The sequence below is a fragment of the Syngnathus floridae genome, chromosome 6, assembly GCF_059516105.1.
Source record: "Syngnathus floridae isolate MCC-2025c chromosome 6, RoL_Sflo_1.0, whole genome shotgun sequence".
Taxonomy (NCBI): Eukaryota; Metazoa; Chordata; class Actinopteri; order Syngnathiformes; family Syngnathidae; genus Syngnathus; species Syngnathus floridae.
The window spans coordinates 7,719,401-7,742,500 of NC_142418.1; the positions used below are offsets into that span (position 1 = coordinate 7,719,401).

A 23,100-nucleotide genomic window follows, 5' to 3' on the forward strand; every position below is an offset into this window, starting at 1 on the left:
GCAATGTTTATTTTCTCTTATCAAGCAATCTGTCACCATGTATGTTTATTATTTGTTGACATGTTTATTATGTATAGTCTCATGTGTACGAATTTCTAACGACTCAATGTCCTTCTCCGTGCATTGTAATCGCACTTAATCAGCACCCACAGAGCCTTTAAACGTCATATGTTTCGACAGCTAATGATGGAGAAGATTGACCTTGTCGAGAGCCGTGGAGTCTCAGGGCCATGATCCATCGATTCGCGGTCATCTTTTTTAATGTGGCTCCCGGTGTTGAGGCAAGGTCAAAACAGAAGGGGATATATGTTGCTGCAGTCTTCCGTCAAGATTTATACCCTCACCCACAACCTTGACTCACATATAGACCCACTAATATTTGTGCACCCTTATTCCATCATGTGTAACTGGACAAAACAAAGCCAAAGGAAAGCTCGGGCAGCCTAAGCGTCAAATAGCCACCACACTGTTTTACTACTTATATCACTAAGACTTTGTTCGCATAGTTAGACAATATGATAGCTGTGCTAGGACATTATTTGGGTCAAGTGTGAATGCCTTAATCTGAACTATTGACCTGGGACCAAATGTAGAGGTTGGTCGCTAGCCGCTTGAGTTCAGGGATGAACACTGCACGGAATAAAAACACAGACCAAACATAAAATGACTGCATAAAACACAAAATAGAGTCTTTCATTACATTTATAAACACCTCAACGAAAAGTGAAAATCCATGATTCAGAATGAAATTTTGAACAAACTTCACTTTCATACAAAAACAAAAACAGAGGTACTGAACTGACCATGTGTTGTGCAATAACTCGTCATGAAAGTTAAATCTGAGGTTCACTTTTCCCAACATATCATGTTTGACAGGATACGTTTTAGGATTTAAAGAGAAAAACGGTCCACTTCAAAGTAAGCATTGGGAAAGCATTCAAAGCCCCTTATAGCCTCGACAAATTGTACTGAGCCTCGTAGGGTTGGTAGTGGTGAAGAGTGGGGGATGGATATGACCTGCATTACCTGAGGCAAGAGGCATGTTTTGACTAAAATTAGACTAGAAAGCAGTTCTTTTTCAGCCCACAGTGACCCGTATAACAGACACTTCCTCTAGTTGAGACAAAGTTGAAAGATCAGATCACAGCAACAGTTGTTTGGGCCTGAGCTCAAACAACCACAGCGATGTCGCTAATGTCTTTGTAGGAATTGCAGTCCCCCATGTTGGATAAAAAAAAAAATCCTCAACTCATAGTCCAAAAATGCAATATCAGAAAAAGCGATTTAATTTGATGTACTTTGGGTGTTTCATCTAAAGATGTTGAAAATGAGGTTGCCTAAAGCTTCTCAAACTACACTCCTCCAGTCTCACTTACAATTCCCTTCCCAAATCTCTACATCAAAGCATTTAGCTTGTTTTGCTTGGGTGCCTCATTATGGCACCCAAAGAGTCTTAAGTGACCTAGGGGTGAACAAACATGAAGGGAACCTTTCTTTCCACTGAGCAGACACATTGTAATAATACTGCTGCTTTGCACTCAAACCCAAACAAAAGAAAGCAAAGTCAACCACACCGACATCCGGAGCTTTTCTATTCTGGTGTATGACCCACACTCCACAGCTCTGACCCAACCGCTCATGATCATCACAAATAAAAGTACCAAACCTCCTGGCAAGTCTATTTGATTCAGGCAACTGCATCATGATGCAATCCATCAAAATCAAATCGATCAAATCCTCTAGAATAATTCTCATTTGGATTTACAGGAACTGTATCAAAGTTGAAAATCTCTTGAAATTGAATGCACCTAATATAGGCCTTTCGTTATTTGTTGCATGACAAGGAAAGATCATAATAGATTATTGAATCTCATTTTTTTTTGTTTTGCACTGTAAGGATTAGAAAAAAATCTTGCAAAAAAAGATACTCGAGGAGACATGTCGGTGTTACAGGCACAAGCAATTTGTTTACAAGCTACTGGTAAATAAAAACTACAAAGCCAAAATCAAATAGAGTAAAGTTACATACAAGGAGTACATCCTTGACATCGGTCTCGATAGCCATTTAGATATCTGAGCCAATAAAAATTAGTTCATGTAGTTGATTAAAGTTCTTCTTGGTCCATATTCAGTAATATTCCAAGCCACCCATCTGCAACAGTTTTTCAGCTCCACAAAGCATGTTTCTAGTATACACACCACTCACCACAGATGAATATTTTTGTTGTTCTTTCAGACGTGACACTGGCTAATGAGGACATTGTGAACTGATTTGATGTGAATAAAGAATAATTAAGAGCATAATGTTTGCTACATTGCTAAATTGAGTAATTACCCCAAACTGACATCACTAAACTATCTTAAATTCCGTCGGTCTCTCTGTATTATGTGATGCATTGTGTTATGCTGGGCTACCAATAAATGAAAAAACACCTCATTGGCAAAGTTGTGAAAGCTCCAACAACTTTTTTTTTGTCAATAGCATCCCAATTATGCAAGTTCTCGTTCTCTTTTCGTCGGGAAGCTGTTGAGCACAAGTGATTATTTAGCGCCACACAAAAAAAACCCAATCATATCATCGGCCTGTCTAATAACTGCTCTCCTTCAGGAAGGTGGTTAGCTTAATAAGTGGTTTGGGTGAGTGACAAATAATGGCACACTTGAAAGGGTTTTCCCCAAACAAAGTCAAATCTACTCCAGGCCATTGAAGCATTTATGACACTCTGGCAGATAAAGTTGTCCGAGAAAGTCAATCCCTAAAGACAGATTATGAATGAGTTTGATGTGGCCCAAGAAGCTTGCGAAATGGATGCTAAGAAAATTTTTAGCATACCCACATGTACTTTGTAAAATCTTAATACGTGTATCTCAGAACATAATAGATGTTGTTTCATATTTAGGAATTACTTGGAAAATCCTGTTTTAACAAATTCTGCATGTCTCTAAAAAAAACGTCTCAGCATCAGGATGTTGAAATTTAGGAAATGATTTACTCAATGTTTACTAATGTACCTATAGAGTGTGTTGGAAGGAAAAGTACCTGCATTTTAAAATGTATTTTAGAGTTGTAATTGCAAAACTGGGATATTTATGTCATGGTCAACGTATGGTTAGAATCTGATTCTGGCTATTAACTTGTAATGTGGCCTCGTAAACGCTCATTTCAGATTGACATAACATTTTACAAAAGATATAATTGGAATAACTATCCCTGTCTACTTTATGAGAATTGACTTGTTCTGCATGCCTTGTCAACTGCAACCATTTTTAGTGCCATATTGGACAGTTTAACTAGTACATCCCTTTAATATAGTTTTTAGATAGATTTTTATGAATTATGCTGCTGTAAAAAGTTTGTGTTTTGTTGTTCCATGTGATGTCATAGGGCAGAAACAAACTGTTCACTCATCTGGAGACATTTTGATGGCCTCTAATTAGATGACGAATAAGGGTTTAATCTGAATTCCGTACTGTTCTCAGCAGAACTTGTCATGATACGAGTTGTAGTGTTCTAGGGTGTTTTTTTGCTTCACTTTCTCTCGCTCACTTTCTGGGAACATCATAGAAACTTCAGGGGCATGCATTATGTTTCTTTGCATAATAATCTGCATAGCACTAAACCTTTAAAAAAAACTAATCAAGAACAGCCATTATGTCTAAAAGTGTTTTGAAGATGGATAAATTAACTTTCATCAAAGTCAGCGACACAAAGTTTTTAAGTATTTCAGTAAAAGCGGACAAGTGTGTGATAACAGCAGTAGATAACGTGCTAATGGTTCCCCAGACACATCAATTCATCGTGACTTAATTAGCCTTACCTTCATTAACTTTATCTTAATAACACCCTGCTAAAAATTAATGACTCGTTTGACTAATTGGGATGTCTTAAGTGAGGGCCGAGACAGATTATTTGGCAAGTTAAGCAAGTACCAAATGATGGCTTGTAGGCTTTGTCCTTCAGCATCGTTCAGATGGATAAAGATTCACATGTTCAAGTGCCACTTTGGAATGAATGTTTGGTCTGTGTGATAGCGTGCACAGGGATGTTCATCAATGATGGTTTTGTCAACTGAACTTGCGCATGGCTCTTGGTAAACTGTTGAAAAAGGGAGAAATTATGATGGAAGCTTCAGGATGAAGAGGAAATAATAGCATCCAGATGGAAAGCATTGTTGCAACATGGATGAAGGATGATCCAGAGATAGTGGGATTAAGGACAACCACATGGACAAGAACAATATAAGGACAGTGGTTCAAAAATTCTTACATGTAGCAACCCAGAAACAAACACACTAAAATTAATGGGATGTATTTCAAACCATCGAGGGCCCTTTATATAGTGCAAATGTGCTCATCGGCAATTTAACAGAAGGGCTAACAACACGACACAACATCTTGACTTAAAATAATGGCTTAATATTCACATGTTTCTATCAATTGTGAATCTGATGCAACATGACTTGCAATAGTATATTATATATATTATATATATTTATAACTTTATATTAACATGTAACATATATCTATAACGCTTACACACACACACACACATATATATATATATATATATATATATATATATATATATATATATATATATATATATATATATATATATATATATATATATATATATATATATATATTCAAATAAATAGAATTAAAATATACATACTTATAGGCTGTACTGTCTCTACATTGCCTTCACCTTTGGCAAGTGGGTCTGGATTGCATCGTTGGTGATAAATTCACTGTAATGTCGTATGAAGGGAGCAATAGTGCACAAAACTTCACCACTCCAATCTCAGGAATTTCTTCCAGCTAAGCAGTACCACATTGGTAGAGACCAGATAGCGTCTGCTTCTCCAACAAAGAGGTTCCAGTGAGAGAAAAATATGTGCAGACATTGACCAAGAAGGATTGTTCGATGGCAGTGTAACCTCAACAACCACTTAACTCCCATTTGCTGTGCATGCTACTGACAGACTGCGCTGGAAGCTGGCCGACAGCACGTTTCTACTTAGCATCTTAAGGCCCAATTAGCTCCCACACTCGCCTTCCATAACACTGCAAAAGACGGGGAATAAATGACACAGTGCTTCTCAACATTATTATATAACTTTTTTTTTTTTTTTTAAAGATGCATTGATTGAGTCCACATTTACACAACAATGACTTTGAGTGTTTGTTTCTTTTTCATTTTGCAAAGTTCAAAATGACTAGCTTGTTTATTTTCAATGCAGTGGTGCCTTGAGAAAAATCATGACCATGCTCGGAACTCAAAACACTCAAATGTCAAATTATCTTTACGAATAAGAGAACTGTGATAAGCGGCTTCTGTCGTGCATGACTTGGCCACGAGGGGGAAGTATAATACACCCATCCATTTTCTATACCGCTTGTACCCATGGGGGTCGCGGGCATGCTGGAGCCTATCCCAGCAGTCATCGGGCAGTACAATACAGTCATACACAAAATCTCTGTGATTCAATGAGCTCGTATTAGTTATTCTTTGCAGAGGATAAAAAATATATGCCTGTGATCATTGCTATATTGTCGGACTAAATGTCCTGCACCGGTTGTGTTCAAATATTCGTTGCCTGAAAGCGTTATACCCCGACCACATAGATGCTATGTGTTCGCGTATCACTGACATTTTCCCATAACTGTTGACGTTTAGCTAGCATACTTAAAGGCTTAAAGTTATGAAGTTGTTTAAAAAATTGAAGATGTAATTATCTTTGCTTTATGTTTTGTTAGTAAACTTTAAGTTGGAGTCGAATTAATCAGCTCGACAAACTGCTTGTTGTTAAGTGAGTTGAGTATACTGCCACCATATATGGTGTTCGTATTTGAAATTTAAGCTCTCAAGTCAAAGAACAAAAACAACCTTATGATGATGTGTATCTTTGTTTACAAACATTATGAAAAGGTGTATGCTACTACATGTCTTTTTTATGATTCTGGAAAATAGGCAAGCCTTTAGTCCACTCTCATGATGTGTTTGCATTACGTGTCATTTATTAGGTCATTGTGATCCAAACAATCAGTACTCTCAGCACATCGAAGCAGCTGACAAATTCTTACGCCTTTTTTCGATGGCACTATTAAACTTGAAAAAGTCTCCCACTCTCCCACTGACACACAAGCACGTTGGCTTCAGCTTATATTTTCTTACTGTGCCAGACACATTGACTTTTTTTTTCCAGTCAAAGTGAAAAGATTGAGAATGATGCAGTACGTTTTTCTGGAAGGCCTTCCATTTGACACGTGTACTTTATTTGTTGATCTTGGACACAACTGAAATTATTTGAACACAGCCGAGGTGCGTTTTCATATTTTACTTTATAATGAGGCCTGAATGCATTAAGAATGTTTACAGGGCCATTTTCTCATTTAAAGACAAAAACTACTATTCTTTGTAGAGTTTGATTTTAGGATAAAGCATATCCAAAATGATGCATGTATATTCTTAAATGAGAATTAAAAAAACTGGGATGTAGTGCTAATTTTACTATTTGGTGCCATCTTTACAAAGGAGCAATAATAGTAAAACAATGACATGAAGTTCTGAGTGGACTGTAGATGTAGTATGGGGAGGGTTAATAGGATTTTTTTTCCAGTAAATTTTGGTCAAGTTCCAAAGTCATCATTATTGAGTTACTGTTGCTGTAAAACTGATACGACGAGTCGCACCAAGAGTTTCGAGTGTTTCAATTCCCAGAAGAACACTTTCTCTCGTATTATGAGCCTATACAGACTCTATAAAAGCCGCAGGTTTATGAGCAAACATTGAGCACTCCATCAATCCATTAAGTGGGCTGCATGCCATCATAAAGCGCACGCCGGCACGCTTGCTCTTAGTTACTACCCGCATATTTACCACATATTTACATCTCACTATGAGATCAAGTCATGCTGTCTCGCCTCGAGGCAAATTCTCTCCTAATGTTATCGGGTCTGTTCCCGAGTGCAATAGCAATACAATAACTTAATGCTCTGCCTTGTAGAAAGGTGTAAACTTGCCACCGTGGCAACATGATATCCGAGGTTACAAAACAGGCGCTCGCTGAATAATAACACGCATGGAAACCACTTCAGGGTAAAAGATAGTTTCATGTATGAAACGTACAATATAAAGTGTTGCTCCTTGTACTGCATTATAGTTCATATGCAATTTCTGATTTATTTACGAGGGATGTGTTGGAATGCACCGAATGTTGCATGATGGTTTAGTTTGTCTATAAAATTGAAGGTTGGCTGTTAAGGTGGAAAATGTACATCAACCAATCTGAGAATTTGTCTAAGCTGTGTGATGGCTGGTCATGTATATTTGTATTTCCAGCAGCACGGAAATTGCTTAGCATTCCTCATTTGCATTTGTCAATTATGTTGGTAGAAGTGTTGGCTTTGGTGTACAGAGAGATGATCTCAAGGGTGCACAGGTCATGTTGTCGGGCATGCCCGTCCCTGTAGGGACGGAATAGAAGAAGACTGCAGGAACATGCACGATACTACAGTGAAAAAGGGTGGGTGGGAATTGGGGAAAAAATCAAATGGAGAAGCTGTGGTTGAAGAGGATTCATGGAATGGATGTCAAAGTAGATGTACAGACACCTAAATTGCACTGCATCCAATCACCAAAAATCTTGAAAATCTTATTATGAAACTGCTACCCATGCTCAGAAAATTTACATTTCGGAAGTACAGTCCAAATATAAACTTTGGCTGCTGTTGGTGTTCCATTCCTCCAGGCGCGCTTGTTCTCAGAGATAAAATATTTCGGCAGGAGTTAGGCTAAAACAACATACAAAAAGATTATTACGATGACTTTCACATTTACTTCTCCCTAAAGGTTTCCCGCAGAGAGACCAGTAGCTGAAGTACCTCACATCTTCATTTATTTTTTTATGGTATAAGCTTAATTGTTGGCAGTGCTGCCGGACACCTCATCTTCAACATTCGGTGGAATTGTCATTGCAGTTGTCAGTGCAGCGCAAGTCCAGTTACTGCACGTTTCCATTTCGGCTTGAAATAATAAACAGCAAAAGCAGACCGAGTCAGATTAGAGTGGCCGGCTGGTGTGTGTTTTCATACATCCGCAGAAAAAGGCTGCAGAATGTCGCGCTAATGCCGTGCAGATGGTTTCATTCACGCTAGTGTGTTAACAGAACATACGCACTCTTCATCCTGGTGATTTGATATGCTGACGCCTGACCAGACAGCTCGATACGACAGCGGAAAACAGCAAAGATACGACATACTGGACAGGAATTTTTCATGCGAGATGATGAGCTTCTTGTTGTAGTTTGACGCATGAAAATTCCCATCAGTGGTAAAACATACTTTTGTGCATCAAGAAATGTAAGATTCCTTGTTAGCAAGTGTTAAGCACATTGTAGCAGCGGTGTTGCTGATTTCTATTCAGTGTAATACTGTGAAAGCATTTTTAACATCTTCTGAAAAATACAGTATAGAATTTCTCCTGGTTTCTCCTGACACCTCATCAGCACGGACAGCAGATCTGATTGCCTTCACCATATCCATAAATTTACTTTAACACAAACCAACAACATTAAATTAAGTTTTTCTGTGGGTTTTGACAGATCTGTCAAAATGAGGGCTGGCAATACAGAGAGCTCTACATTGAAAGCAGCTGTCATTGAATACGTCATTTACAAACTGCTCTTCAACTGTGTCCAGTTTTATTGGGTTTGATTTGAAGCCCGTAAACATTTTACGTTTACTGTGCTCACGACTGACTTGTTGACAAACATGCAGACGCACGAACATCAAGAGACATTTTACCAGCTATATATATTTTTTTTCTCTCTGTGGTCAGGGTAACACAAAATAAATGAGGCTTTGCCAGCATAATAACACGCCATATTTCCCTTCAGTTATTATATTTAGTATGTTTTTAAGTCGTTTTCAATAACATTGCAAATGTTTTATGTAGTCCCATTAAATGAGACCAAAGCAAAATTTTACTAGCAAGCTTGTGGATCTGAATTTCGCATGCCAACAGTTCTACAATAAATCTCGCAATGACAACTGCTGAGAATGGAAAGGACCGGCAACCAGGACACAAGCTCACTTTAGCTTCTCACACAAATTACACAATCACCTGAACAGATGACGATTGCACATATTCATCATTTTCGACTGGATCATCTCAAAAAAGGATGAACAACAGAAAAGCACAACTAGCTTACATCATGCCCAGTCAAAACGGGTTCCGCAATCGTGTCCTGTTTTCACATCGAACCTTCTACGGGTCACAGAATTGAATTGTGATGTGATGACGAACGATATATTTTAATATGTGGTCAAGATTTGATTAATTTCATTGTGCTGAGACTTTTTTTTAAAGGGAAATGTCAGAAACCTGACCTCAATTCCACTTTTGAAAATGCAATAAATAAAAATGGCTAATCCTACCGAACTCTTCTATAGCTGTGTCCAAAATTTCAAAGAATCATTATACGTATGTGGTGCCTCAAAATGTTGTTTCCCGAAAGGCTTGCAAACAAGTTAAGAGTCTGATACTACGGAAAATTGGTGGAGCACCAACGTGTTACGTCGTCACTGTGTGAAAATGAAGTGACAAAAAAAAATTCGTTGGGATTGAACGTTAATACTGGGTGGTCCATATGCAGTGACGGTACTACACTTTTGACAACCACTGTCATGATGAACACCATATGCATTTCCAAGCATGTGTTACTGTGTGCCTTTCTTTTCTGACGCAGTGGCTTTTGAATGTGAGATGAAATATTTCGCATATAAGCGGTGTTGGAAATGGACTGATGGATCCAAGTTTTAGGAATGTGTGATTAGCCACCAGTCCTCCGAAGAGGCCAATAAGCTTTTAGCTCGTTTTTGTCTTTTTCACCAAGCCAAAATTATTCTTGAACTGCTCCCATCACTCCCACAATCGAGCTTCTCTCTTGCCTTTATTGTTTCCAGGACAGTGGGGCACCAGCTGCTTGTGGCACCGACCATACGGGTTTGTCAGAGCATCTCAGGCGTGTGTTCCTGGTTTTGTCACAATTCAGTATTGCATGAGGTTATAATTTTCATTTACTGTAAAGCTGGTGTCAGTTAAATGAGCAATTAGCCTGGTGCTGTGGAGTGTCAGCCAAGGTGTTGATTTACACACCAGGAACTCCACATGGTACCAAGTGAAGAGAAAAAAAAACATCACTATAGAAGTGCGAGACAAAACAGAAGGTAACAAAAGAAAGTGCTAAATATGAATAAATATTTTCTCAGCGCACCGGAGGTGATTGGCACAAGACTCTTAAATACACAAAGTAGCACATATGGCACTTGCATTTAGCAATCTTAATAGCATTCCTTCAACATCTACTGGCAATCAGACATAAGATCAATTGTATTTTATTAGGCACATGTACAACATTCAAGAATTAGTACCTGGATTCTCAAGTGGTTCATAGACGGGACTGTTCTGGAATATTTTTATTTATTTTTTAAGGCTATATGGGGAGAAATAGCCATTTTAATTGTATTGATTTCACGTATTCTTTCATTCATTGTCGTCACTCTCTTTATTGATGACCAATCCTGTCAGTCAAGGTAAATCTGTGAATGATTGAAATAAATCAATTTCAGCCCCTACCTCAAATTAAGATTTGGTTTTAGAGTGTCTGGACTAGGTGACCTGGCCTCCGTACCTGGTCACCGAGAGCAAACGAGCGGTCAGTCCTCGTCTCAGGACAATGGTGGCAGTGTGCGACTCTATGGGAGGGCCCCAAATCAACCCCCGTGAAAATGTCCATGCATCCTGTTGCTGTCAGCACCCCACTTCCCACCCCGACACCCACCTTTTTTTTTTTACACCCCCCCCCAATGCCCCTACACCTTTTCACTTTTCTTACAAAATTGTCAGGCTGTGTTTGACACCTGTGCAATACAGCATGTTGTGACTCTGGGAACACAATCTGAAAATACATTTGAGGTGAAGAAAATTCAGAATTAAATGCACTATGCATTACTATTCCGAGATTATTTCAGAATATTTTACATAAAAAAAATGCGTGAATTACATTTGAGTCGTAATGGTGACCATATGAGAGTGGCTCCAACCACATCCTAAATAAAAGCTTTGGAAGTCTGTGTGAAAGCAGGTCATATAAGCTGTAAAATGTGTTTTTTATACGACCCATTCACCTCTGAGGAAGAGTGGTGGGCGGTGGGGGAGGTGGAGGAGAGCCGCTATATATATCTTCAGTGCTGGTGGTTGCGTGCAGGTTCCCATCTCTCTGCCCTGTAACTGACTCCATCCCTTCAGACGACCCAGGTCGTAAAGTACGACCGCGACTTCCCGCTGGTTTTGCAGCAAGCCTCAAATGAAGCTTTTAGTGAGACCCAGAAACACCCGCTGCCAAATTAGCTCTGTCACCAACTTCCTGCCGCCACATCAGATGGAAAATCATCCGAGGTTACAAAGTATACTTAAGTAGGAGTACAGATATGAGCCCATTTTAACAATACAAAGTACAGATATGATATCACACAGGGAGTTAAAGTAAAAAGTGAATACTCAAGTACATTTTTTATGTACTTTTAGGTACACAACTGTTTTTACAGAGTGAAATGTCCGAATTGCATTCTCAGCTGTCCTAAATTGGGGAAGCGAAGTGGCACTTCCATGCTGGAGTCTGTTTTGTGATGAATGGCTGCTAGTGTGACCCTAAACTTGATGGTGGATCTGCTGAAACCAATAAAAGCATACAAACTGGGTTATATTTTCACCAGCCTTGAATTTTATCCCCAAGTCCCACTTTTAATTAAAAAAAAAACTCTAGTATGACTTTTTTTTTTGCTTTATTAAAGTCTTGCAAATATTAAATTTTTAATGTCACAGTTTGAAAACAACTAAGGGCAAATTAAATCTCAGACTTGTAAGGCAAACATGCTAACCTTTACTCCACCATGTCACCACAGTGTTTCCATATTTATCTTTGGCAATTAATTGTTGTTTCTCTTTAAAAATATACTTTGGGAGGCTGTCATGGATAAATGGCATGTCAATTCATTCCACTTGTGGAAATTGATTAGATAACACACAAATCGATTTACAAACAAAACAAATCCACAACAATAATCCACGACAATATCCTATTCTCCCTTCACGTTTTACTTTTAAGAAACAAAATTTCATTTATTTTGGGAGGGGGCACATGTTTAGTATTAATTCAAGAAGGTGCTGCAAGAGCTTGCAAAATGATAAAGTACTGAAGTAAAAGTGACAGATTTATGAGCAGTGCATTCGGCCATGCTCTTACATTTGTGGACAAGCGCTGTGTTGGAGAGCATATTGGGTTCAAGGGGATGTCATGTGGTTAAAGTCGAGCCTTTTCATCCAGTCGTCAGACGTCTCCTGTGGAACAGCCCATCCATCAGCGCAAGTCAGACTGAGTCCAGCGCTCTGAGTTACCTTACACCACAAGTCCCGCGTCTCTGTTTCTTTTTACCTACTTGTCAACGTCCGTCTTACCCTCTTTTCCTATCGATGCGTCCAATACTTCTTTCAATCCACAAACTCAGCTTCCGCATCGTATCTTTTTTTTCTTTCCCCTTCTCTATTCCTTTCCCCCTCAGGCATCATCACATTTGTCTTTTCCGCCCTCGCACGAGCTGGCCAGTAAAAACGGGAGCAGGCTCATGGGAGACCATTAAACACCAGAAACATAGCTTTAGAGCTCTGCTTGCAGAGCAAACGACCGCAGGCGCACAATCCATCAGTGAGCAACAAAAGCCAACTCTAACCTTCCTATCATGCATGGAGTACAGTATTAGAAGATATCCAAGTACAACGTTGTTCTACCCTTTGGATTCTACCCAAAACAAAAAGATAATCTGGACGATTAAGAGCCTAACCCACCTCCAAGGAAAGCCAGTCTTTGACGGCTCTGAAGCAGCCTAGTATAGAAGAATGCTATCAGCTTCTGGAAACTCAAGAACAGTCAATTTAATCAAGTAACTGCCAATAAAATAGCAATAATACGTCACAATGATACGAAAAAAATAAGCCAGCACAAGGTACAAAACCTTGTGAAAGCACAACATGGAGTTTATGGGAGTCAATCCCTTCTGAACAAATATTACAGGTGCACTTTCACCCAGCTTTTAACTTTTATAGATTTGCTTTCACGAGAGCAACGTACCTAAGTAAAAATCTCATCTGCAGTTAGACAGACATTTTCAGAGGAAGTCTACATTTGGAGAAATAAATACATAATAGCAAGGTACTACAAAAAGAACATGAGAGAGAATAAGTATGATAAAATATAATGTGGCTTGCTCTCATCCATTTGAATGTAACCGGCGCGGTACGTATGTCGTTTGCATTTATTTTTACAAATCCATCCAAAGGCACATATAAGTTATGGTTAATTATTCTTATGAAACACTGTATTTTAGATGTATTGTTTACTTTGTTTTGGCGTAAATTATTTTAGCAGAACCTCGCGCATTGTGCAAGTGTTGAGTCAAGCACACACTGAGCAATGTGGCAGTTCAAACATCTTGTGCGGTGAAAATGTGGTAAAACACTCATTTTTATTATTGGCCAGTGAAACAATAGAAATTGCACAATAATAGTTACTATTGTACGTTTTCATGTCTGTGCTAACAGATAGTTTACTTTGGATGTCGCATCTGTCTCTCAAATTCACACTTTGAACCCACAATAAGATATTGCTCTGTGTGTGGGTGTGAGTCAACATTCCAGTCGGGAAAGATGTTGCAATTCCAATTTTTAGTGACCTTATGGCAGCAGAAAGAGGCGACGAGAAAGACAGCATTGATTTTATTCAATCCGAATCAGATCTCTTCTAAATTATTTGTTATGGTATCGTTTCAGTTTTTGCATTGAGGTACTTATATATATATATATATATATATATATATATATATATATATATATATATATATATATATATATATATATATATATATATATATATATATATATATATATATTAATTCGATTCAGAGTTTAGGTATTGTGATAACACTGATGGGATGCATGTCACATGAAGCGTACATGGAGACAACCAAGCATAAGCACTGAACCTGAATTGGACAGTTGGACTTGCAGTGTAAATCTAGGATATTAAGGGTTGCGTTTTCATTCTCATAACACACAATAGGACAGAAACAATTTGCCATTGTCTCGATGAATGTTGGAATTCTGAAACTGTAAGGACAGCTGCATGGAGTCAAACCTTCTCCCAAGCTCACCACACACGTGGACAGAATTTCTACCCTCGTCGATGTTGCGTGTGGTCTGTAAGTCAATGCCCTCGTTATGAGGTGCTATGTGCTCAAGACGCCTACCTCGGGATTTACATGTGATGGAGGGCAGTGGGGGGTGGGGGTTCAAAACTGGCCCCAACTGCCAGGTGCTACAGGCTCCGCAACAAATGGGGACACGTATAGTGAGATCGAGAAAAAGCAAAATGATCAAAGTCCCAGGCTTCACATCTAAAAGGGAGTGTTGGGTTACGGCCGTCAAGCTATTGTGACGTTAAGGTTACCGGGATGGAAAAGAAGGTCAATTACATCATTTACTTGCACAGGAATACTATTTCCTCCTCCTGCTTCTGTGTAATTGTGCCCTCAGGACAACATTTCCCTCAATCTCCCCAATGCTAAGCCAAGCAATAAAGCGTCACTGCATTCTTCAAAATTTTTCAAAACAACTGAAACAACAAATTTTAAAAACTGTGTATTGGGGCTCCCAAAACAGTGAGATTTGAGGGAATAGTCACACAAAAGCTTCAAATCAATGAGTTTTGCTTTTCTTGGTTATAAACAGGCCTGATTTAAAATTATGTCATGACTTAAATGATGCAAAGTTCCTGAGTGACTTTGAAAACATGACATCACAAGCAAACATTGAAACTGACCTCATGATCATTTTTGCTGTTTAAATTTAACCGTGTTATATGTAATCATGTCATCGTTAAAGTCTGTAAATGTGTTTAGTGACACAAATAAAATGTTCCTTTTCTAGAGTGAAGGAATGGCTGATCTCAGCGCCACATAAACGCCGCATGCTCTTTGTTTTCCACCAGGGCGCTCTATATTAACGTGCAACAACTGCTGGCTGGCGGCAACCCAATCTGCACACCACTCAATTAATTGAGTTAGTATCACATGTGGCGGAACATGATCACGTACTTGGAACGTCATGCTTTCCAATTGGCTTTCACTGCTTCATAAAGATCAAATGGAGATGTCTGAGGACACCTGCGTGCATGTGCGTGTATGTAATGGAGACCCCTCGACGGCTCCCCGGAGACAGGCTTGACAGAATCTAAGAATAGCCCCTCCCCTTGTATGCATTACCGACAGTCAGTGGAACAGTTGAGGACTCTTGGGACGAGAGATTGTCGCAGAATGCCCGACTCTGGGTTTTCTGTTGACATTGATCACATGTCTGTTGCGATACAAAAAATAACGTCATGCTAAATTGTGTTTCTGATATTTCAACAAGATTCATATTCCCCATCGCCTTATTTTACGTCATCATACTTCATTGTGACACGAAGCTTGGTTGTATGTTCCTTGCAAGTCATCCAGGTGTGATCATTTGAATTGCACATGCTCAATTAATTAATTTCCATACGCACTTCCAAAAATTTGACCTTTTAGTAAATTCAGGCTGATCCACGCCATAGCCCCTCACCTATCCCTAATGCAGAAACACGCATGCTCTTAAATCCAAGCTGCGATTGACATGCCGAACATACTTGGAACCTAACCTCTTATTTTTAGAGCGAGCAAACAGTGGGACCGTGCTGAAGTTGCCCGTTATCGCTGGCGTCTGATGGCCGAGAGTTTTAGGTGGTGTGCGCTGAAGAGGGGAAGGACGCGGACAGACGAGGGGTGGAGACACTAAGGTCAGATGAAGTGATCCGCTTGGGATCAATGGTCACCTTGGACTCTTATCTCTGATGACAAGACAGAGGTGTCAGGTGGATTTCAGTTTGATTACTCCTGGTCTTGATTCCCCTGACAGCTCCGAAAGACCTCCAAAGGTTCCACCAAAACTTGGGTGAAAAATATACCAACTTATTTTAACACTGTCACAGCAATAAATAATCTTAACTTACCGTATGATTTAAAATGAGTGTGGTGGAACTCGCCCCAATAGGATTAGACCAAAAAGGAATCAAACCCAAGGAAAGGACTAAATCATCAAAAACAAAATTTTGTTGACGTCAGACTTCAGCTGCGAGGTTCAGGGCCTGTCAAAAACAACACACAAATGAATGTGTTGAAGGTAAAAAATGGTGTATAGTTTTATTAAACAGGTCTACTGCAGCAGTGGCATGGGTGATGTCTGATAATCACCCATCATTTGATGTAATTGGGTAATTGGGGTAATAGGTTTCCACCGTGTTCCTCTGATCTCATCATAACAAAACGGCACGAGTGTATTCATGCTACCTTTTATGTCACATAGACACTCGGCCCAATAGTAGGGTGAACCTGTGGTAATTGGATTTATTTTCATTTTAACTCAGATAATATTTGGCTTGGAATAGTGACTGCAATGTTGGACTGACTCGAAACAGAATAACACAAAAGGATAAGTAGAGCACAGCATAATACTTTTCAAAATGTTATATTGTGGTTGTAATTTACCGTGCCGCCTTATTGTATTTTGGCTGACTGTATTTGACAACATGGGAAAACATCTTCGCCAACATTAAGCAGTTAAAGTATCAGCAGAAAATAAATAACACATGGGGTGTTTTTGGAATGAGTGGAGCAGAACCCCTGTCAATAATAATACACAGATGGAGAAGCTTACCATATTAAAGGCAATAACTGGATGGTGTCTGGTTTTGCTATATTGAACTCCATTGGCATTACAGCCTTAATGACACGCCGGCTGGTGTGCCGCTACTTTTAACACCCTCATTTGCATAATAGCGTCAACCTCAAAATACTTGCAGCCGACTGATGGCCTTCCTCTCTGCAATCATTCTCTCTCACCTTTATCTCACAAAAGCAGATGCTATAATGCAAACAAGAAATAATTCGTATTACCAGGAACTTTGCATAATGCGGAATGTGATCTCACACTTTATTGACCAGATGGCACAAAAGCAAAATGAAAACATAAAAGAAAAACATTAAAAGTCATGTTGAAAGACTACCACAAACATGTTTCTGTGTGCTCACCATTCAGAAGTATAATTTGTCATCCATATGTAATATTATTTCCACTGAATATCTTTGGTATGAACGTAATGAAGCTGTTCAAATTATGAATCTAAGAATAATTTTGTACTTGAGTGCTTGAGTGTGTTTAGTGTCCATGTTAAAATATGTAACAAGCTATTAGACACAACATTCAACAATCTAGATTTATAATGCTTATGGGTTTTTTAGGCCTTATACATCATTCAGTATTAAAATCAAAAAGAGTGAATTAATTTGTTCCAGACTGAATGAAGTCTTTAAAATCATTTGACATGCTTAGTAAGACAAAAAAAAAAAAGGCAGTGTGGTCCAAACAGGTAGACTTGCCAAGACCAATGAATCTTTGCAAATGACACATTTCCCTGACAATGTTCTGCCATTTATCAAGAAGATTGCTAGTACTTTCATTTCATCTCTCTCGCCCGGCCTTTCCCCCCCAACCCGTCTCGCAATTTGAACCGCTATAAAATTCACAACTGCTCGTACGTGACCTCCACGTCCGCTGTGAAATATACTCCCTGCTTATTCTCGGCCATAATTCAGCATTAAGCATTGCGGAAGGAGCCATAAAATGTCTGCAAGCGAGGTCGTCTCACACCCGGGGAGAGTGGTCCAGCCTGATGAGCGCTGCCGCGTCCTTCACGCTTGCCAAAAGTGCAGACTTAGTGCCACTCACTGTGCTGCCACTCCTTAATATCAACCTTTTTTTTTCCCTCTCTTCAAATAAGTCCCAAATTTGCTATTATAGTTAGGATTCCGACAACTAAACTAGTGAGGGGTAAATTGGGAGATAGGTTTAGTCATTCACAAAGAAATGCACTGGCGCCGTGGTCTGATTTCACATCAGAAAGCAGGACTCTGTTTGCCGTGAAGCAACGTGAAGCCTTCATAGGAGGACACCATATGGTTCACTGCCATGGTTTGCAAATTTTGTATTCCAAGTACCACCTCAAAAAAAAATACTTGGCTCTCCATGTAACATGAACATTAAAATTCTAAACAACAACGTGGTTGTCAAAACAAGACGGAGGTATTCTCTACTGTATATAACACTATGCACAATGGCACATTTGAGCATTAACATTAAATTAGCTCAACTATAGTAAAAAAAAAAATCACAAAATAAAAAAATATTTAAAATGATTAATTTATGATCCAATGAAAATGCATTGCATGAAAGGAAGAAAAAGATACCTAAATATGTATCGGAGTGATAACAGCTATGTCAAAAGAGCTTACTTTTTAGCAAGATTCATGTTTCTTTTTTTACTATTTTCAGGTTTAAGACTGACTTGGACTAGCACTGAAAAAGCATTTTCTATTATGTTCCAACACAGTCAAGCAAGACTGTGCAGTATGCATTTTTGATGAAGAATACATACTACAACTGGAGAGCACATTTGGACACGGCACAAAGAGCAAGGCATCAAGGAAAATGTGTTGTGACAGGCAATAATAGTTTGTGAAACTGGTGATAAAATCTAAATCCAACTGATTTCATTAACTGATTTATTTTAATTTTTTTCATTTTATTCAACAAGAAGCCTTTTTACTTTGTTTGCCTTGGATATTTAGTAGTTCATACTTAAAATGATTAATTGATTAATGTACTCATTAAGCACCAAAAGCTTTAATTCAGCTGAATTTATTCCACAGTCTTCTAGCATCTGGTCAAGTACGATAACGCTAAATCATTAACAAACCAAGAGGTCATTAAGATAATTCCTTTGACAGAGAAGCCAGGCGTGTTGACCTGGCAAGTCAGATAGTTTGTTTAACAAATGAGTGCCTCTGCAAAATATTCAATAGAAACTATATGGAAAGGCGGCGGGAGATTTTTGGTAGTTTTGATAAGACTGCACTTTTGGTAACATCTGGGCCGACCATTGTTTCAAAAGTCTGCATTTAGTTCATATGGAGACCAGACAAGGCAAGTGGAACATTGCGCTTTTATTTGTGCCCGGTCCTGAACAGCTTGAAGCTGGGCAAGATGGATCGGTGAAATGACATTGTCAGTGTGTCGTCTCACAATTCCAGCTGTTTCGGCTCTACTTTCTGGTATTGTACCCCTTTGTGAAATCCCTGAATCATCCATCAATTTTACATGTAACGACATGCTGTGTTGAGCGGGTTGCTTTCAGGCCGGGTTAAATACATTTTTCATTTTCAGCTGTTTCACCAAAAACAGCAGAAAACCAGACTGTTTTCAGTTTATAAAACTGAAATGGGGAAAATTTTGCTCCTCTAAATCGTTTTTGTGATTGTTTCCTTCCCGGTTTGCATGAGTCCATATCGCTGTTTTTTGTTTTGTTTTTTAAAATACAGCTTATTTTCTCAATTTAATGAATAGAGAATCCGTTTGTAAATCTATGGAGTAAAAGTAAAAAATGCATCATAGAAATAAAGCACAGACATTTGGGGCATTGCTTCTGCATCGGAAAATGTAGTTTGCATTTTCAGGGCAGCTAGGATACGCTGCTGTTTTTGTTCCTGTTGCCTGTTCTCGTATTAAAACTTGGACAGACTTTGTGCAACATGTTTGGCTTGAGGCTGTGGTACGTCAACAAAATAAAAGTACATTGTGCGTTTTATGGCGAAAAACAAACAAACGAGTGCCTGCCTAACAGCCATTGAAAGAACAATGACCTGGGTTAGTGCTTCAAACACACACATTATGCTGCGGCTGTTATGCTGCCAAATTGAACCAATTTGCTTTTTTTAAAATATTATTAAAACACCCTAATGCATTTCGAGCAAGCATCCACTGTACATACTATATATATATATATATATATATATATATATATATATATATATATATATATATATAATCCAATAATATCCAGTAAATTAAAGCATGAACTCATAGAAAACTGAGTTAACAAAAGTGGGAAAAAATTGCAGAAACATTTCTTCCCTGTTTAATTCTAGGATTAAATAAACCCGCAAGTCAAAATAGCACGATAGAGCTAAAATAAGTAAAGGCCTACAAAAACCTATTCAACAGTCATTTGTGTGCATGAAAGTCTCGGAGACATGAGGAACGCATATTCACACGCTCATACATAACAAACGTTGTGTGGAATATGATCTCTTCTGGCATTGGACGCAAGCAATGTTGTAATCTGTGATGCATTAAGACTCCCACTGACTCCAGCATGTATTCAATCTCGTGTCAACATTGTTTGGAAAGGTTCCATGGTTTGAAAAAATAAGGTCCAACGCAAGACCTGTGTCAAAAAACTCCACCAGAACAAATATCATGTTGTTGATTTATGATTGATAGGTCGTTCTTTATCATGTTTACAATGTGCTTGTGGTGTTGAACTACACTGAATCATTTGATACATTAATGTTTAGTTACCCCAGTGTGTTATGAGACTCAAATATAGCTTCCATCAGTTTCCTCTTGAGAGTACTCTGAGATTTTGCTTGTGTTTCTTTTATTACTCTCATATTTTTTACGCCACTTGGAATACATTAGTTCTGGATAAGTGGTTAATCTAAGCGATATGTTGAAAATAGAAATGGATGCCCATTTGATGTTTTTTCAAATTTATACTTTTAAAGTGAACCAGAACATTAGTCTTCTCTTTGTCAAAAGAAAATCATGAAGTTGACACTTTAAAAACAAAGTGCTAAAGTCCGAGGCTGACTCCAAGCTCTTCTTAAACGCCTCCATCAACAAAAGGACGCCAAGATTATTTAAATAGTGGAATGTCAAATAACACCTCTTCCCAGTTAATCCAGCATACATTCACCATCTAATAAGAACCGTCTCAAATCTAAATTAGACCAACACTCGTTCAGCGCGTAACATAGTGCGATAATATTTATATCCAGCGAAAATGCCAAGAATGTATGTTGTGTATTGATAAAGCTTTGACGCAGACAAAATATAACCGCAGGCTGTTTTTGAATACAAGTCCAAACTGACCATGCAACTGTGATCAGTGTGTGGAAACAGACCTTTGGGTCAATTTATAAATATTGAATTTAGGACGATAATTCCAGGCCTCGGTATTGAGTTTTATTACACTGAGGACACATACTGAATATTCTCCTTCATTAGTTTATGAAAAATGCTAAAAATATACATAAAACATATCCATGCGCAGACAATGACAGCAAGTGTGTCAATGTTCGTCTCTGGTTGCTAAGATACCAAAACAGGTGGTAGCCTGATGCTTTTCGTAGTTAGATCACAAAGCCCAGAGTTTGCTCACAATAAAGAGAAAATGTGATGCAACCGAAGCATGTTTATTAAACTCTAAAATCTCACGTTTCAAGGAACCAAGCACTCAAAAGTAGTGAAGATCTCCATTCATCTCTGCTATTTACTCAGCATGTAATGAATCCCAGCCATCTGCTGATAAGCATGTTGTTTTTCTTGTGTATCTGAGCGCAGGACACTGCGTGGAACACCAAAGAAAAAAGTTTTTCCTACATTTTATCCATGTCATTTACCATGCTGCTGCCAAAATCTCTTGCAGCTTTCAATCTAAAATCATTCCACTGCCACCTCTCCAATTGGATGTAACATTGCCGCAATGACAAAACACTGTGTGAACGAGCCATAATTAAGTCAGCAGATATTTAAAAAAAAAAAAAAAATGCAAGGCAAAATGGAGTTGAGCTCGCAGGATAGAGGTCATCTACTTAGCCTTCCACTGCCCCCTCTATTATGGTCTTTAATTACTGCAGTAAGAACATTTGAAACGACTCCTCTTGACCTAAGTGATTTTCTTTTCCCCAGAGCATCTTAAACAGACTTATTATTATTTCTATACCACCCAAAGTCAAAAGCGAAATAGCCCGCAGTCAGACCTTGGACATACCTGGTTTAGGATCTCCTATATATTCTTCTTGTCACAAATGCTGAGAAGAGGGGTGGTCGCATATGTCGGTAAATCAGGAAGAGGTGATCGTTACTTGTCGGGAAACAACTGTTTGGAGCTGGTTCACACATACCACTAGTCCGACGCTATCCTCGGGCTACCATCAATACCGACCAGGCGTGACAGCTACGACGCAATTCTGACTGCCTCCACCCAAGCCAAAAGGTTCACTGTCACCACTTGACAAACACGTACATCGGCACAGCTGTAAATACTCTCTGTTGACGTCTCAATTCCGCTCTCAATCCTTTTGACATGCTGTTTGAGCGTCTGGTTACTGGTATCATTTGCAAGGATATTCAAATTGTAGTTTGTGCAGATCTGCTCAGCGCAGGGCCTGAGCTATTCTTGTGGCCAATCACCAACCCAAAAATCTTAAAGTATTTGCATTATCCCCTTGAAAAAACTGTGCCCAAGTAGTTTTGCTTTGTAAACAATCTTGGTCTGGCCAAGGAGGGCTCAGAACTTGGTGCTTTTTATCACTCCACATAAACATCATTGGCGCCATGCTCCAGGTATTTTTGCTTATTGCCTAAAATGCCCGTCACATTCCACAATGAAATGTAAAATCTGCACTGGGTTGTGGTAGGTGGGGGTAAGTTAAGGCTAGCAGTTAACTTTAACTTTAACTTTAACCACAGCTCAAGTAAAAATATCCGTACCTAAAAAGGCTGACACTGCACAATGATTTGCGAGCGAAATGTTATTTCATTATCATAAATTGTTTTTACTTACAGCGTTGCCATACTTCACTACAATTTAATTTTTAATCACACAACAAATATAACAAACATAATGGTCTGATTTTGAAACAGATTTTCCATTTCTTTCAACGTGAAACATTATCTCACTTTGCAAATCTTTTAGTTTGAGAACAGGTCACAGAACAAATTCAATTTGTAACTCAAGCTTGAAACTGACTGAAAGGAATTTCGATATTTGCAACCTGCCTCCA

At 38.7% G+C, this 23,100-nt stretch overlaps 1 protein-coding gene across 3 annotated transcripts in view; it reads left to right on the forward strand.

Moving 5' to 3' along the window:
* The window catches only part of grm3 (glutamate receptor, metabotropic 3), a 162,256-nt gene that overhangs the window by 42,811 nt on the left and 96,345 nt on the right, over positions 1-23,100 (forward strand). The window lies entirely within an intron of this gene.